The sequence below is a fragment of the Apodemus sylvaticus genome, chromosome 4, assembly GCF_947179515.1.
Source record: "Apodemus sylvaticus chromosome 4, mApoSyl1.1, whole genome shotgun sequence".
In the NCBI taxonomy this organism is placed as follows: domain Eukaryota; kingdom Metazoa; phylum Chordata; class Mammalia; order Rodentia; family Muridae; genus Apodemus; species Apodemus sylvaticus.
The window spans coordinates 160,960,004-160,978,229 of record NC_067475.1 but is presented as its reverse complement, the minus strand read 5'-3'; the positions used below and the strand labels follow the sequence as shown (position 1 = coordinate 160,978,229).

The 18,226-nt window shown below is 35.9% G+C and overlaps 1 protein-coding gene and 1 long non-coding RNA gene across 12 annotated transcripts in view; both read right to left on the bottom strand.

Moving 5' to 3' along the window:
- The window catches only part of LOC127683533 (rho GTPase-activating protein 20-like), a 429,795-nt gene that overhangs the window by 247,260 nt on the left and 164,309 nt on the right, over positions 1-18,226 (bottom strand). The window lies entirely within an intron of this gene.
- LOC127683536 (uncharacterized) lies at positions 257-3,434 on the bottom strand. The gene is made up of 3 exons (XR_007977571.1): positions 3,415-3,434; positions 1,494-1,535; positions 257-332 (listed from the first exon to the last, which is right to left on the bottom strand). It is a non-coding gene; the product is annotated as an uncharacterized LOC127683536 (long non-coding RNA).

The following is an 18,226-nucleotide window of genomic DNA, read 5'->3' as shown; positions in this document are numbered from 1 at the left end:
TATGAAAAATATTTCCTCTTTTTTGTTGCTTTAGCTTGTGGATCAATCTTGTGCCGCAGTGCTTTCTATATATCACATGTAAAAGTCACATGTGTGCATGCCATACAAATATATATTCTATAGACATAAATCTCACTATGTCTCCCCTCCACTCTCTCCTTATGTCTCCCATTTCCATTACTCTACAAACTGCCTGTCTCTCTGCAAGTCATGAACTTGAAATATCAGGTTTGGTTTTGTATTCACATACACTGTCACAGTTTGGGATGTCCTCAGTGAATATCTTCATTGAGAAGTTTTTCTGTATACCCATCCTGGCTTCATTAGTGGATCTGATCAAATACAATAAAACACACAATATAGTAAAATTAATTTTCTAGTATCTCATTTTAAGCTAATCGCTGTTAATAGTTTATAAGAATCATCTTGGTGTTAAATATAAGAAAGTAGTTCAGCAATATTCACTATTGGATTAGGGAATATTTAAAAGTGTTTCAAGCCAAAACCATGGTCATGTAATAGCACATTGATCTAGGATGCACAGAAAGTCCTCAGAACTTTTTTTTTACAAGGTTGTAGTCAACTTGACTCCATCTGGAATGAACTACAAGTCTGAAATGGAGTGCATACCTGTGAAACAGATCTGGAGGCTGGAAGACACAAGCTTCTGACTTAGACCTCAACATGAAAAACTTGAGGCATAGGGGCCATGAAAAGCTTAGGCCCAGGCAAGATAGAACACACCCAGCTTTACTCCCTAAAGACTGAGGGGAGTGGATCTGAGTTCAAGGTCAGACTGAACTCAGCAAGGTCCTGATATAAGCAGGGTGGTAAACATCTTTAATCTGAGCCACACCCTCTGATGGAGGCCTACATAAGGACATTGGAAAAAAGGCCCACTCTCCTTTGCTTGCTTGCACTTACTGCCAGAGCATTTGTTAATATCTACTTCTTCAAGATTCTAGTAGATACAATAGACCAGGTGAAACAAATTAGCCTCATAGACTGAACAACTACAAGATATTTTAACTTCCTTTTCACAGCTGTCCATTGTTGGATTAGTTAGACTACAGCTGTTAGTCATTACAGTAAGTTCCCTTAATACATAGGAAAAAAATACATAAATTCTGTGGCTCTAGAGAAAGTTCTGTGACTAATACACAAAGAAAAGGCAAAAATCTGCTTTACTTCAAAAGAGGAAATACAAGAGGGCTTGAATAGACATGGTACAATAACATCTATGGAGTCAAACACAAAGAAATACTGAAGAGTACTGTTTACTCCAATATAAAGGGGAGACAATGAATGCAGAACTTCCTGAAAGTTAAATGAAATATACAATAGACAGGAGAATCCAAAGCAGTATCCAATGACCATCTAATCAGCAACATATTTGGAGACAGGCTATGAAATATATTTTTAAGGAAGAAATGAATAATCAACTGCAATTCCCATATCAGTACAGAATTAAAGTATAATTACAAATAAAATACCTTTTGATAAAATAATACCAGCGATCTTTCTGTTCTTTTGAACTGTAATGTTAAAAGTGAAAAACAAGATTAGGGTCTTGACAATGGAGAGACTTTTAAGATTAATCTTCATAAAACCCAATGGCCCTCATGAAGGTGTACCTGTAGATGGTATTTTCCACATGGCTGCTTTTCTGAATGACTTGTTTCACTGGAACACTTTTAACAGGAAGTTGAATACAGTTTGACAGCTAGTTGGGAATGTCAAGACTTGACTGTGTTCTCAGAGCTGTATGACTATGGCTGTGCCAACAATTACTCCTAGCTTTAGTTTCATATGTATAAAGGGATAATTAAGAAAGTGTCCTCTTACCGGGAGGACATGTTCATATAGAAAGGTATCATTATTCGCACTAAACCACAGGAAAGTTACATGACCTTTCATTAGAATGCACTTAACTCAGGATGAACACCGTTTAAGAAAAAAATACTGTTTATTTCCTTGTGTGAATTACAGAACTAGCATACAAGACAGGAGGTCCTAGAAACTAGTGCTTAATTCGTGTGAGTCACCATGTTAACTCTCCTGGTACAAATTAAAAATAAGCTCACCACTATTCCACTGTAGCATAAAATACTCTAATTAAAGATGGAATAAAGATGAATTCACAATGCTAACATTCTATAACTGATAATTATATATTGAATGAGTTATACCTCAATGATATTTGACATATTCAGTGTCTGATAGTCATCAACATTATCTTGTTGATCAATGTATTTCTGATTCAAACAGTATCCCTCACCCAATGCACTATTCCTCTTGCCCATGCTCACAATCCCATATCAGGTATAGTTTTTTCATCTGTAAGCTAATGGTTACATAGCTTCCGCTTTCTGAAAATAATTATCTATGCTGCAAAGATCTTTCATTCACAGAATTTTCTTCTTCCTTTTGCCATGATTCTAACATTCATAACCTCAAGCTGTATTCCTGTGGAACTATGGACTGATTCTTGTTCAAAGACTGCCACATTCATGTTTCTACCATTAACTGCTTACCTACTCTACTCACTGCCTACAATCATTTTTGTCAGAAGGGTGGATGATGCCTGTGACACCCAACCTACACATACAAACATATCTATACACATATATACATATTATATATATATATATATAATATGTATTATATATATTATACTGAACAAACAAATTTGAGTACAGATTCAGAGGTGATGAGCTGGGAGTGTAAAGAAGGGTATGTTAACTGAAGAAGGCTTAGAAGAGCCTGGACATTGAGCTCCAGCATATCAAAATAAGCTAATGTGTGTGTCTATCACCTGCAGATTCAGTTAAACCTTACTCCTTGACCCTTATCCTTATCAGTTGACCATTAGACACAAAATATTCAAATACTTGAGCATTCTATGAGTAGCTATTTTTATGTGCTCAATTAAAAACTATTTTTATGGAAATTACCTGGGCAGTATTGGAGGTATTGGTTAAATATAAGTAAAATATGCAATATTATTGGAGGGAGATCAATTTCTGTATTTTTAAAACCTAGATACTGGATATTATAGGGCAAAGAATGTGGAAGGTATCTTCTAAGTCCTTGTTTGGTCCACATTCTGCTTAGAAAATAATGTCTCTCCATTCTACCCCAAGAATCTTCTGGAGTCCTGATGAACATCTAGATCAAACATTAAATAATATACTTACATTTGAAATGCATGTTTTGAAAAGTATAGACAAACTAGGGACACTATAAAAGGAAAAAAATTGAACTTGACAGCATGTATACAATCAGACTAAACTAGATTCTTATTATGCAAATATTGTGGTTAATTATTTAACCTGTGAATTAGGAAGCATTAAGTTGCCCCACAATTTCTGTAGCTATCCTCCTGTGAATACAAGTCCAAAGTGTAGGTCTTACCTAAAGGTGGCCAAAAACATTCCATTGGGCCAAAACAGGGCAAGTGTCCGGCAGGTGCAGATTTCATTTATCCTGACTAGGTTGATTATGTCCATATTATCCACAGCACACAGGTATTGCAAAGGGATTATGTGTTTTATTTTAAACTTTCTCTTCTTCCTAGAAAGAGAATCAAGTATCTCAGTTAGTTTGATCTGCATTGTAGTGGGAATTGCTTTTAGAAATACCCAGGTTCTTCCTGTCCCAGAGCAGAGGAGGATCCGTCCATTTTTTCATTCAGGCACAGTTCAAGCCAAAGTAGATGGAATTCAACCAAGTTTGTGTTGAAAGAAGTTACTGGATACTAGTTTCTCAATGCTCACAAATAGACATAGCCTAATTGTTTTCTGATTGGAGAAATTTTAGAATGACTATACTATGAATATGTGTGTTTATATGTGTCTGTGTGTGTCTGTGTATATATATGGCATTTTTAGAAGGCCATGTATTTCATGATTTCTCTTTGTGATTTTGATAATAATTAACCATATTGCTATATTTCCATACTGTCCATACCAAAAAAAATTTGTTAAAATTTTGTGTTTTACTTAATTACATTTAATAATCTTTCAAAATTAAATTATATAGAAACATTGTCTGGCTGGATAAAAATAATCTTCCATTGTCCTTCTTTGTATACTAAGATGTCACTTCAGCACACTTCAATGGCTCCTTTTGTAAACATACAAAGCACATCTCATTCAAGAATCCAAAAAGATGATTATTTATCCCAATAATTTAAACAAATAATTGGAAATGTCTTCGAATCAAACATTGTGATCTAATCAAAAGTGTTTGTAAGAAGTAGTAATCTTGGAAGGATTACTTTCCTTCTTCCATCATTCCTTTTCTATGGAGCTGGTCCTTTGAGAAATTCACAAACATATACACTGTGTTCTGACCAGTTTATTTTTTATTTTTTGCTCTCTAACTTCCCTTCTATCTTTTGACATAATCCTTCCCAGATTTGTGACTGTTCTATTACTTTATGATAGGCTGAATATGACCTCGGTGTGCATGCATGTGTGAGAGGAAGTGCATGTGCGTGTGAATGTGCATGTGCTTGTGCGCATGTGTATGTGTGCGTGTGAGCGTCTGTGCGCGCGCGTGGGCGTGTGTGTGTGTGTGTGTGTGTGTGTGTGTGTGTGTGTGAACTTGGGTATGTAACTCTGCATTGCACACTGTTAAGGTGATGTGTTGGTCCAAAACTGAAGATAGTGATTCTTCCTCTCTCAGATTCAGGAGACAATAGGACACAAGAATAAATCCTGATTCAAAAGTCCTATATATAAATCTATCTAAGCTTCAAACATGTGACATTTTTGAAACATGATATTATAGAGAAAGATTTACCACTCTACCTAATGTAACATGTAACAGCCAAAATACAAGCATATAATGTAATATTTGTGAAAGGATATACGCATGCACACTCACATACAAACTTACAAACACATGTATCAATCTTATGAAACATTTGTACTTATATCTTTTTTCTACCTCAAGTCTTCTAATTATAGATATATACATATACATATGTGTGCGTATGTATGAACCAAACTTTAGAAGAAATGTATACATCCAAAACTTCTCTTTTCAATGTCTGATAAGAGATAATGTCCATGAAAATAGAAATAATGACAATCACCTCCTATTAGAATAATTATGCTCTTTCCATACCATGAATGACAATCTCAAAATAGTTTTAATTACTATCACTACACAGCAGAAGTGGAAAAAAATATATGGTCATTCAAGAAAAAGATTCATTATACTTTTGTCTTACTCAGGGTTTCTATTCCTGCACAAACATCATGACCAAGAAACAAGTTGGGGGAGGAAAGGGTTTATTGAGCTTACATTTCCACATTGCAGTTCATCGCTAAAGGAAGTCAGGACTGGAACTCAAGCAGGTCAGGAAGCAGGAGCTGATGCAGAGGCCATGGAGGGATGTTTCTTACTGGCTTGCTTCCCCTGGTTTGCTCAGCCTGCTCTCTTATAGAATCCAAGAACACCAGCCCAAAGGTGGTACCACCCACAAGGGGCCCTCCCCACTTGATCACTAATTGAGAAAAATGCCCCCACAGCTGGATCTCATAGAGGCACTTCCTCATAGAAGCTCCTTTCTCTGTGATAACTCCAGCCCGAGTCAAGTTGCCACACAAAACCAGCCAGTACAACTTCCCTCTACTCTCAAAAATCTAAGTGAATTTCACTTACACCAATTTCATTAAAAGGTACACTATCAGTATATATATATTTATTCAATGAGTCTACTACTATCTTTTAAAAATGTAAGTATTTCCAAGTGTGGACGTAAGGTGAAATAAGTAGAAATGATGAGGGTGGTAGATAAACAGCCAGGACATTCACTTATTTTGAACCTGCATCAGACACTAATAAACATTTTCTATGCTGCAAGCTTACAGTGACTGATCAGGGTTGAAAACTAAATTTACCCAGTTGGTTGTAACTACAATGTATTGAAGAATTCTCTTCTGAACATTTCATTTTGTCACAATTTTTGAAGTGGATCTTCAGGAATACTATTTAAGGACGATCAGAAAGTTTATCGCCCAAACTGAATAAGCTTTATTATTTATTATTGATTTCTGTCCTCAAAACTTTTATGAACTTATAAGAATGTACCATGAATTATTAACTTGATAATGTTAATACCAACTTCGTACCTTCTATAATAATATGAAGGCTATGATCATGGGCAGTAGAGAGTTTATGTGATGTGGCCCCACAAAAAGATCCTCCATGGGCATAAATTAGAGTGCATCATTGTATACTGCTTCATTTAATCACAGCATTTTTATCTAGTATATGCAGAATCACCAACTAGGAAGTACCCTGTACCTGCAGTTTTCCCTGATTAGGAATTGCTATTAGTAGGGATTGTGGCTGCATCTTAATTTTTAATGCTAATTTGGAAACTATGTGGTCAAGAGGCTTACATGGGTTGCCACTTGTGTACAAGGATAATAATCAGGGATTCCTTCCCTCTTTTATCTACAGTCTATCTGAAAACAATAAGCAAGAAGAGGACACCTACTTCTCATATTTTAAATATTTAATCTTGGGAACATGTCTCACTGTATAGTCCACATATCCCACAGTTTCAATACTCATAAGTCAGCTTTAACAATACTAGAATTACTGGCATGTGCTTGCACATCTGCCTCCTTTTCAAGTTTGTTATTGTTTCCCCAGATTCAAATAGCAGGATAGCACCTTTAATAACTCATTCTTTTAAAAATGTGTCGAAAACTTGTGACAAAACAAATTGAGAAATGTGTAGGAGAGTGTCTGCCAAACCTCAACCACAGAAGACTAAAAAGTTGCAATCATGAAGTAATAAAGTAAGTATAATATTTTTTTAAAAAAGAAGTAAAACAACATTTTATATTTGTAAAAAAAAAAAAAAGGCCTAGTTAAAGTGTAGCCTCTAACAATAAGGAATGCATGTTGCAGATACTCACAGGTTATTAGAAACAACCAAGACGTCGCTGAATAATGATAGGTGTTTTTTACACATCTTCATGCCTCTTGTGAGTTCCACGGGGCCTTGGCACAGCAAGGTGCGTTGTATTTCTCCCATGTCTTTCTTCATAAGTGTTTCAATTTATATAAAATAAGGTACTCCTGGTAGAGGTCTCCACCTAATAGAACGAGTATTCAGTGGATAAGACCAATGTTCATACTAAATTTTAAAGGATTCATCGTATGAAAACACAGTAAATAAAGTTTAAAGGGAATATCTGAGGAATATCATAGAAACATTTATGATGATAACAGTTAATATATTGTATACAAGTATGAAATTCACAAAAAATAAGTATGTGATATTAAAAGATAATTGTAACTCTTAACATAAATAATATGCTAATGGGAAAGATAGAAAAATTTAAACAATGAACCATAGTTAAAAAATTTAGATTATTTTTTTATACATGTGTTCACCCTGGCCTTTCCCATATTGGCCCATATGTCTGTTTCCTTCAGAAATTTCTTTTTAATGTCATTGTGCCTTCCTCAAACTGTCTTGAACAGTGAAAATTTAGAAATGGGCTCATGGTGGGCTATATGGTCTTCTGAAGGTGTAATTGTATTAATCTAAACAACTCAAGCCAAAGAAGTCTGCTTTGGTGATTCTGATGTTCAGCTGAGCTGTCAAAACTGTTATAATAAACTAGGTCACTGTCAAATCAGAAAACCAATCTAACTAACTAACTCTCCAGCGTTCAAAAAATATTTGTGAGTTGGTCTATTCCAGGAAAAGGACTCATTTTCCTTGATTCTTGCCTTGATTCTTGCCTCTAGAGATATCAACATTGATTCTGGGAAATAAAAATACTTGTACATCTTAAAGTCTCCACCTAGATTCCTGTACCTCTCCAAAAGCTCTCCTGTGCTGAGTTAACTATAGAACCTCTTCTCCATCTTAATGAATACAAAGCTCTCCTACTCAAATCATCCCCATTTTTCTCTCCAGATATTCTTCCTTTTTGATTACCCAGCCTTGGCCATACAAAATCTCTTTCTGTTTTCTCTCTGCTCCAACATTTTCCAGCTGACTATGACCAGTTTCCTCTCTTATCCATAATGAAATTCTTCCCTGTAATACTGGAGTGACTAATCTTCTGGATGTTTCTTTACAGTAACCTGCTCATACAAATGGATTATTTATGAGAAATATTTTTTAAGGGAATATAATTCTGCCCAAATCATAATACATCTTTCAAAGATTATGCACAGATGCATGATCTCTTTACTTAGAAAGCCTTTGGGATCCATGCGAATCAATGTGTAAAAGAGATACAGGAACCAATGGTTGTATTGCACACAGAAACATTAATGTAAAGATATGTTGAAAGATAATACCAACTCAGTTTCATGATAAACAAATTGAAAGTAAATAAAAGTATCTGGAAAGTAGTTCCTGTCTAATCTGAATTAACATTCAAATATCTTGAAATAGATTCCATGAACACAATGTGTATTGGAAACTATAACAATTTGAAGGAAACCAGAGATTTGGGGTCTACCAAAGTCAGAACAAATCCATTTTAAAAATCTTTGTAGTCATGGTGGTTAGAAAAATTGGAATGAAGATAAAATAATCCTCACTCATAATTTGGACCGATTTTTTTCTTAATATTTTCAGAACCCATTCTCCTATATGCTCAAAGAATCCCTAAAATCACTTAATAATACTCTTTCTACAGAAGATTTGTACTGAATATTCCTTCAATGACTACCTTTTCAAGAAACCACTGCTAAATTGAGAGTTAGTTGATATCTAGAGGAATCAAGAGAAAACACTTTCTTATATAATTAGTCTATCATGAGATTCAAATTAGATTTAAAAAATACCTTTTCCGTGGAGCCTAGAAGGGAGAATCTTTTAACAAACTCGAAATTCTGTCTTCCAACGCATGAACAACCAATTGGTGAGTGCAGTTGGTAGACAAACTACTGAAGTCTGGGGGCCTCTGCAGTACTCAGGCTGAAGGACCATTGTGATATCAATAGTCTAAGGCTCATGTCATCTGAAACAGTGACACATGCATTGCCTTTCCTTATACTTAGTGGCTTCAAAAATTATATTTTTAGTAGTTGTTTGAATAATTGTAAGGAATAACATTTTCACAAAGATAGATAGGTAGACAGACAGACAGATAGATAGATAGATAGATGGAAAGACAGATAGATTGACAGATAGACCACAATAATATGTGTATAATAATAAGAGAAATATTTGTTTAAAATATTATGAAATGTATATTCATCTCCAAAGATTCTCAGTTCTTAATTTTTTAACCTATCCAGAGTGAATGTGAAAAAGACAGCATGAAGACTTCATCAACACTCTGAACCTTAGAGTCTAATAAATGCAAAAATCAGAGGAAACACTGAAGACTTTGGAGGAAGATACATACATATTAGGATACAATAAAGTTTATGTAGTACAGCTGAGAAGCACAACAAATAATGACTAAAATAGCTTGGGAAATTCTCAGTAAATCTTATAATTAATTATATAGCAACTGATGGAAAACAAATCATCACAGAAAACCATGGTAAATTAGAAATGTGATGTCCATAGTGTAAGGTTATGTAATATATGAGAAAATGCCACATACACCTCATTCCCTTCAGCTTTGTGGTTTTTTTTTGAATAATTGCTGATCCTCATGTATTTATACAGAAGATCAAATTTTTCTCATCTACATGTATATTTGTTTGAAATTATATAGATAATAGATGGGAGAGATATGGATTTATATCTGCACTAATATGTGTACAAGAATAGGAGAAATATTTCTGTAAAGTATTTTGAAATGTATATTCAACCCTATAGATTCTCAATATCTACTTCTGTTAACCCATGAAAGGTTAAGGTAAAAAGGGCAGTATTGAGATATCATTTATGCTATGATCCTAAGAGTCTAAGACATGCCAAAATTGCAGGGGTCCTTAAAGATAACAGTGCTTGTGGGGTATAGTCAGAGAGCTTCTTGCATAGGAAAGTCAGACAGCATTGAGAACTACAGAAGAGGTTACATGCTTATTAGTATGTAATAACATTTATATTTTAATGCCTAGTGGCACAAAGAATTGAGAATGAAACAACATGGGAGATAATCTGTGAATCTAGAAATTAAATACATAGTATACTTTGGATACATAACAATCAAAGATCATATTAAATTAGAATGCCTGAGTTTTTAAAATGATTGAATTTTCAGAATAGTTATGAATTGTGCCTTGAACAAACAGTGCAGTTTCACTGATTTGTGGAAGTATATGGTACTAATTAAGATAGCAAAAGACTACCAAACTGCAAAGTTCTTCATAATAATTTTCTAGTGCATAAGACTGATTTCACATGACTGATACATTATGGTAAAGAAAACATGTGAGTGAAATGTATGTTTTGAAATGACATATTTTACTCTTTGTAAGTTAATATATGTTGAGGTCAAAAAAATAGCCAGGTTTTTCTAAACATTAAATCTAGTTAGTTCTCAGGGAGTCCTTATATTCTAAAATGCCAATATTGGCCCAGCTCAGGATAGAGTACAGATGGATTCCTGGTGGTTAGAAACAGATGAACATCTTTGCTCCTGGACAGACCAGACAGGCAACACCAGGTACATAGACATATCCCGAGTTTAACATTGCTCAGGACACAGCCCACCATGCTTCTACCTGAGCCAAAGGCCTGGGCAGCTCTGCCACTCATCTGTGTACCAGCCTTGTCATGGGACATTTGCCCTGCAAAGTAACCTACACTTAGAAGGGGTCCCCGTAGCCTCCACCATCTTTGCACCTAGATGTACCAGACAGGAGCAACTCCAGGTACACAGAGACAACCCAAACACAACATTACTTGGGTCAAGGCACACCAGACCTCCAATGGTACCATAGAGTAGGGCAGCCCATCAGCAATCTGTGTCAGGGGAAAAGCCAGTCATCCAGAGGTACGGAAATAGCCTTACAGACTCACAGGATGTTCAAGCACAAGCCAGTGACAACACGACAACTGATACCAGAGATAAAAGATGAGAAAGGACAAACATAGGAACATTCCTAACAGAAATCAAGGCAATAGGGCAGCATCCGAACACAATTCTCTGACAACAGCAAGTCCTGGATACCCCAACACACCAGACAAACAAGATTTGGATTTAGAATAAAATCTCATGATGCTATTAAAGGATGACAAGGACATAAATAAATCTCTTAAAGAAATACAGGAGAACATGAATCAAAAGGTAGAAGCTCTTACAAAGGAAAAACAAAAATCACTTAAAGATATTCAGGAGAATATGGGACAACAGATAGAAGTGAATAAAGAGGAACCGCAAAATCACTTACAGAAATGCAGGAGAACTTGAGTCAACAGGCTTAAGTCAGGAAAGAGGAAACACAAAATCTCAAAAATTAAGGTAAAACACAAACAAACAAGCGAAGGAACTGAGCAAAACCATCCAGGATCTAAAAACAGAAGTCAAAACGACTAAAAAGTCACAAAGGGGGACAATTTTGGAGATAGAAAACCTTGGGAAGAAATCAGGGGCCATAGATGCAAATATCAAGAGCAGAATACAAGAGACAGAAGAAAGAATCCCAGGTGCTAAAGTTACATAGAAAGCATTAACTCAAGAGTCAAAGAAAATGCAAAATGTAAAAAGCTTGTAACCCAAAACATCCAGGAAATCCAGGACACAATAAGAAGTCCAAACCTAAGAATTACATATATAGATGAGAATGAAGATTTACAACTTAAAGGGCCAGCAAATATCTTCAACAAAATTATGGAAGAAAACTTCCCTAACTTAAAGAGAGAGATAGATACCCATAAACATACAAGAAGACTACAGAATTCCAAACAGACTGAACCAGAACAGAAATATCTCCCATCACATAATAATCAAAACCCCAAATGTACTAAACAAAGAAAGAATATTAAATCCAGTAAGAGAAAAAGGCCAAGTAAAATATAAAGACTAATCAGAATTCCACCAGAATTCCACCAGAGACCATGAAAGCTAGAAGATCAAGGAAATCTCATGCAGACTCTAAGAGAACACAAAGGCCAGTCAAGATTAACTCTCAATCACCATAGATGAAGAAACCAAGATATTCCATGACAAAACCAAATTTACACAATATCTTTCCACAAACCCAGCCCTAAAAAGGATTGTAGGTGGAAAACTCCAATACAAGGATGGAAAGTACACCCTGGAAAAAGCAAGATAGTAACACTCTTTCATCAAACCCAAAAGAAGATAACCACTCAAATATAAAAATAACCTCAAAAATGACAGGAAGAAGTAATCACTATTCCTTAATATCTCTTAATATCAATGGACTCAATTCCCCAATAAAAAGACATAGACTAACAGACTGGATATGTAAACAGGACCCTACATTTTGCTGCATACAGGAAACACACCTCAGTATCAAAGACAAACACTACCTCAGAATAAAAGGCTGGAAAATAATTTTACAAGCAAATGGTCTCAGGAAACAAGCTGGAGTTGCCATTCTAATATCAGATAAAATTGACTTTCAACCTAAAGTCATTAAAAGACACATGGAAGGGCATTTCTTACTGGTCAAAGCAAATATCCAGCAAGAAGAACTCTCAGTTCTGAACATCTATGCTAAAATGCAAGGGCACCCTCATTTGTAAAAGAAACTTTTCTAAACCTCAAAGCACACATTACAACTAACACAATAATTGTGGGTGACTTCGACACTTCACTCTCCTCAATAGACTGACCAGGAAACAGAAGCTAAACATGGACACAGTTAAACTAATTGAAGCTTTGGACCAACTGGATTTAACATATATATAACATTTAATCCTAAAGCAAAAGAGTATACGTTTTTCTAAGCACCTCATGGTACCTTCTCCAAAACTGACCATATAATTGGTCACAAGACAGACCTCAACAGATATAAGAAGTTCAAATTAATCCCATGCCTTCTATCAGATCACTATGGAGTAAGAGTGGTCTTCAACAGCAAAAACAAAAACAAAAACCAAAACCAAACAAACCCAGAAAGCTCACATACACATGGAAGCTTAACAATATTCTACTCAATGATACCTTGGTCAAGGAAGAAATAAAGAAAGAAATCAAAGACGTTTTATTTAGAATTTATTTTATTTATGGGATACAATGAAAGCAGTGCAAAGCCCTGAGTGCCTCCAAAAAGAAACTGCAGAGAGCAAAGACTAGCAGCTTAAGAGCACACCTGAAATACCTGGAACAAAAAGAAGATAATTCACACAAGAGGAGTAGAAGAGAAGAAATCTTTAAAATCAATCAAGTAGAAACAAAGAGAACCAAACAACAAATCAACAAAACTAGGAGCTGGTTCTTTGAGAGAATCACCAAGATAGATTAACCCTAAGCCAGACTAACCAGAGGGCACAGAGACAATATCCAAATTAACAAAATTAAAAATGAAAGGGGATATATAACAACAGAAACTGATAAAATTAAAAAAAAATCATCAGATCCTACCACAAAAGCCTATACTCAAGACAACTGAAAAATCTGGAGGAAAGGGACAATTTCCTAGACAGATACCAAACACCCAATTTAAATCAGGATCAAATAGATCATATAAACAGTCCCATAACCCCTAGGGAAATAGAAGTTGTCATTGAAGGTATTCTAACCAAAAAAAAGCACAGGACCAGATGGTTTTAGTGCAGAATTCCATCAGACCTTCAAAGAAGTCCTAACACCAATACTCATCAAATGATTCCACAAAATAGAAACAAAAGGAACACTATCCAACTCGTTCCATGAAGCCACAATTACGCTGATACCAAAAAACATAAAGATCCAACAAAGAAAGAGAACTTCAGACAAAATTCCCTTATGAATAGCGATGCAAAAATACTCAAGAAAATTCTTGCCAACTGAATTCAAGAACATATCAAAAAGATCATTCACCATTGATCAAGTAGGCTTCATCCCAGGAATGCAGGGTTGGTTCAATATATGGAAATCCATCAATGCAATCCATTACATAAATAAACTCAGAGAAAAAAAAAACACATGGTCATTTCATTAGATGCTGAAAAAGCATTTGACAAAATTCAGCATCCTTTCATGCTAAAAGTCTTGGAAAGAGCAGGAATTCAAGGCACATACCTAAACATAGTAAAAGCAATATATAGCAAACAGGGAGCCAACATCAAACTAAGTGGAGAGAAACTTGAAACACTCCCAATAAAATCAGGCACTAGACAAGCCTGCCCCCTCTCTCCATATCTTTTCAATATAGTACTTGAAGTTTTAGCTAGAGCAATTAGACAATGTAAGGAGGCCAAAGGGATACAAATTGAAAAGGAAGCGTTCAAACTATCACTATTAGTAGATGATAGGATAGTATACTTAATTCACCCAAAAAACTCCACCAGAGAACTCCTACAGCTGATAAACAACTTCAGCAAAGTGGCTGGTTATAAAATCAACTCAAGAATATCAATAGCCTTCATATACTCAAATGATAAGCATGCTGAGAAAGAAATTAGGGAAATGACAACCTTCACAATAGCCACAAATAATATAAATTATCTTGGTGTGATGCTAACCAAACTAGTAAAAGATCTTAATGACAAGAACTTCAGATCTCTGAAGAAGGAAATCGAAAAAGAGCTTAGAAAATGGAAAAACCTTCCATTCTCATGGATTGTCAGGATTAATATAGTAAAAATGGCCATCTTGCCAAAAGTAATATACAGATTCATTGCAATCCCCATCAAAATCCCAACTCAGTTCTTTATAGAGTTAGAAAGAGCAATTCTCAAATTCATCTGGAATAACAAAAAACCCAGGATAGCTAAATCTATTCTCAACAGTAAAAGAACCAGTATCCCGGACCTCAAGCAATACTACAGAGCAATAGTGTTTAAAAAAAAAAAAACAGCATGGTATTGGTACAGTGACAGGTGGATCAATGGAATAGGGTTGAAGACCCAGAAATGAACCCACACACCTATGGTCACTTGATCTTCGACAAAGGAGCTGAAAATATCCAGTGGAAAAAAGATAGCATTTTCAACAAATGTTGCTAGTTCAATTGGAGGTCAGCATGCAGAAGAATGCAAATTGATCCATTCTTATCTCCTTATACAAAGCTCAACTCCAAGTGGATCAAGAACTTCCACAAAAAGCCAGACACACTGAATCTAATAGAAAAGAAACTGTGGAAATCTCTTGAGGACATGGGCACAGGGAGAAAGTTCCTGAACAGAACACCAATAGCTTCTGCTCTAAAATCAAGAATTGGCAAATGGGACCTCATGAAATTGCAAAGTTTTTGTAAGGCAAAGGACACCTTCAAAAGGACAAAACGGCAACCAACATATTGGTAGAAGATCTTCACTAACCCTACATCTGACAGATGGCTAATATCAAATATATACAAAGAACTCAAAAAAAAAAAAAAAACAAATAACCCTATTAAAAATGGCATAGAGAGCTAAACAAAGGATTTTCACCTGAAGAACTTCAGATAATTGAGAAGCACCTTAAGAAATGTTCAACATCATTAGTCATTAGGGAAATGCAAATCAAAACAACCCTGAGATTTCACCTCACACCAACAGAATGGCTAAAATTAAAAACTCAGTAGACAGCAGGTGTTGGCGAGGATGTGGAAAAAGAGGAACACTAATCCACTGCTGATGGGATTGCAAGCTGGTACAACGACTCTGGAAATCAGTCTGGTGGCTCCTCAGAAAACTGGGCATGACACTTGTGGAGGACCCTGTTATACCACTCATGAGCATATACCCAGAGGATTCCCCAGCATGTAATATGGCTACATTACAGGATCTACGATGTTCATAGCAGCCCTATTTATAATAGCCAGAAGCTGGAAGGAACCCATATATCCCTCAACAGAGGAATGGATACAAAAAAATGTGGTATATATACACAACGGAGTGCTATTCAGCCATTAGAAACCATGAATTGATGAAATTTTTAAATATATGGATGGAGCTGGAGAACATCATCCTAAGTGAGATAACCCTCATGGTATGCACTCACTGATAAGTGAATATTAACCTAGAAGCTTGGAATACCCAAGACACAATCCACATATCAAATGATGTCCAAGAAGAAGTAAAGAGTGGCCCTTGGTTCTGGAAAGGCTCAGTATAGCCGTGTAGGGCAATACCAGAACAGGGAAGTGGGAAGGGGTGGATGGGGGAACAGGGAGAGGGAAAAGGGCTTATGGGACTTGCGGGGAGGGGAGAATCAAGGAAAGGGGGAAATCATTTGAAATGTAAATGAAGAATATATCCAATAAAAAAACTACCCAAACTATAATTTTGAATATCAAAATTTAAAAACAAACATGTTTGATAAAAAAAGACAAATGGGATAAAAGTTTTCTGGGATGAGTCTTATATACTTTAATCATAAATAATGCTCTAAAGCTTCAAAGGAGTTTTATATTCACTATCTGTATCAGCACTCGGAGCCCTGAAAACTGGATTTCACGAACCCTTTCTTGTTTTGATGTTAAGAAAGAAAACTAAGGTAAATGAGGACACATCTCTATAATGAAGGATAAAAACTCTCATTTTGTCCCACTCCAGTCCTTTTATTTGTATGTATCTAGAGGCAGATGATTTGGCCTCAGCAAAATCTGACCTACCACTTGTTCATGTAAATAAAGTCTTATTCGGGGCCACACCTAAAAAAAAAAAAAAAAAAAAAAAAAAAGCCTTTTCAACAAATGGTGTTGGTTCAACTGGAGGTCAGCATGCAAAAAGTGCAAATCGCAGTTTTTAACACTATTGCTCTGTAGTATTGCTTGAGGTCAGGGATACTGATTCCCCCAGATTTTCTTTTGTTGCTGAGAATAGTTTTAGCTATCCTGGGTTTTTTGTTGTTCCAGATGAATTTGATAATTGCTCTTTCTAACTCTGTGAAGAATTGAGTTGGGATTTTGATGGGTATTGCATTGAATCTGTATAGTGCTTTAGGCAAAATGGCCATTTTAACTATATTGATTCTACTGATCCATGAGCATGGGAGGTTTTCCCATTTTTTGAGGTCTTCTTCCATTTCCTTCTTCAGAGTCTTGAAGTTCTTGTCATACAGATCTTTCGCATGTTTGGTAAGAGTCACCCCAAGATACTTTATACTGTTTGTGGCTATTGTGAAGGGGGTCATTTCCCTAATTTCTTTCTCAGCCTGCTTATCCTTTGAGTATAGGAAGGCCACTGATTTGCTTGAGTTGATTTTATAACCTGCCACTTTGCTGAAGTTGTTTATCAGCTGTAGGAGCTCTCTAGTGGAGTTCTTTGGGTCACTTAGGTAGACGATCATGTCGTCTGCAAATAATGATAGTTTGACTTCCTCCTTTCCAATTTGTATCCCTTTGACCTCCTTATGTTGTCGAATTGCCCGAGCTAGTACCTCAAGTACAATATTGAAAAGATAAGGAGAAAGGGGGCAGCCTTGTCTGGTCCCTGATTTCAGTGGGATTGCTTCAAGTTTCTCTCCGTTTAGTTTGATGCTGGCTACCGGTTTGCTGTATATTGCTTTTACTATGTTTAGGTATGGGCCTTGAATTCCTGTTCTCTCCAAGACTTTAAGCATGAAAGGATGCTGAATTTTGTCAAATGCTTTTTCAGCATCCAATGAAATGACCATGTGGTTTTGTTCTTTGAGTTTGTTTATGTAGTGGATTGTATTGATGGATTTCCGTATATTGAACCAACCCTGCATTCCCGGGATAAAGCCTACTTGATCATGGTGGATGATCGTTTTGATGTGTTCTTGGATTCGGTTGGCAAGAATTTTATAGTGTTAAAAACTGCATGGTATTGGTACAGTGACAGGCAGGAGGATCAATGGAACAGGATTGAAGATCCAGAAATGAACCCACACACCTATGGCCACTTGATCCTCGACAAAGAGGCTGAAAACATCCAATGGAAAAAAGATAGCCTTTTCAACAAATGGTGCTGGTTCAACTGGAGGTCAGCATGCAGAAGAATGCGAATTGATCCATCCTTGTCTCCTTGTACTAAGCTCAAATCCAAATGGATCAAGGACCTCCACATAAAGCCAGACACTCTGAAGCTAATAGAAAAGAAACTGGGGAAGACCCTTGAGGACATCGGTACAGGGAGAAAGTTTCTGAACAGAACACCAATAGCGTATGCTCTAAGAGCAAGAATTGACAAATGGGACCTCATAAGGTTACAGAG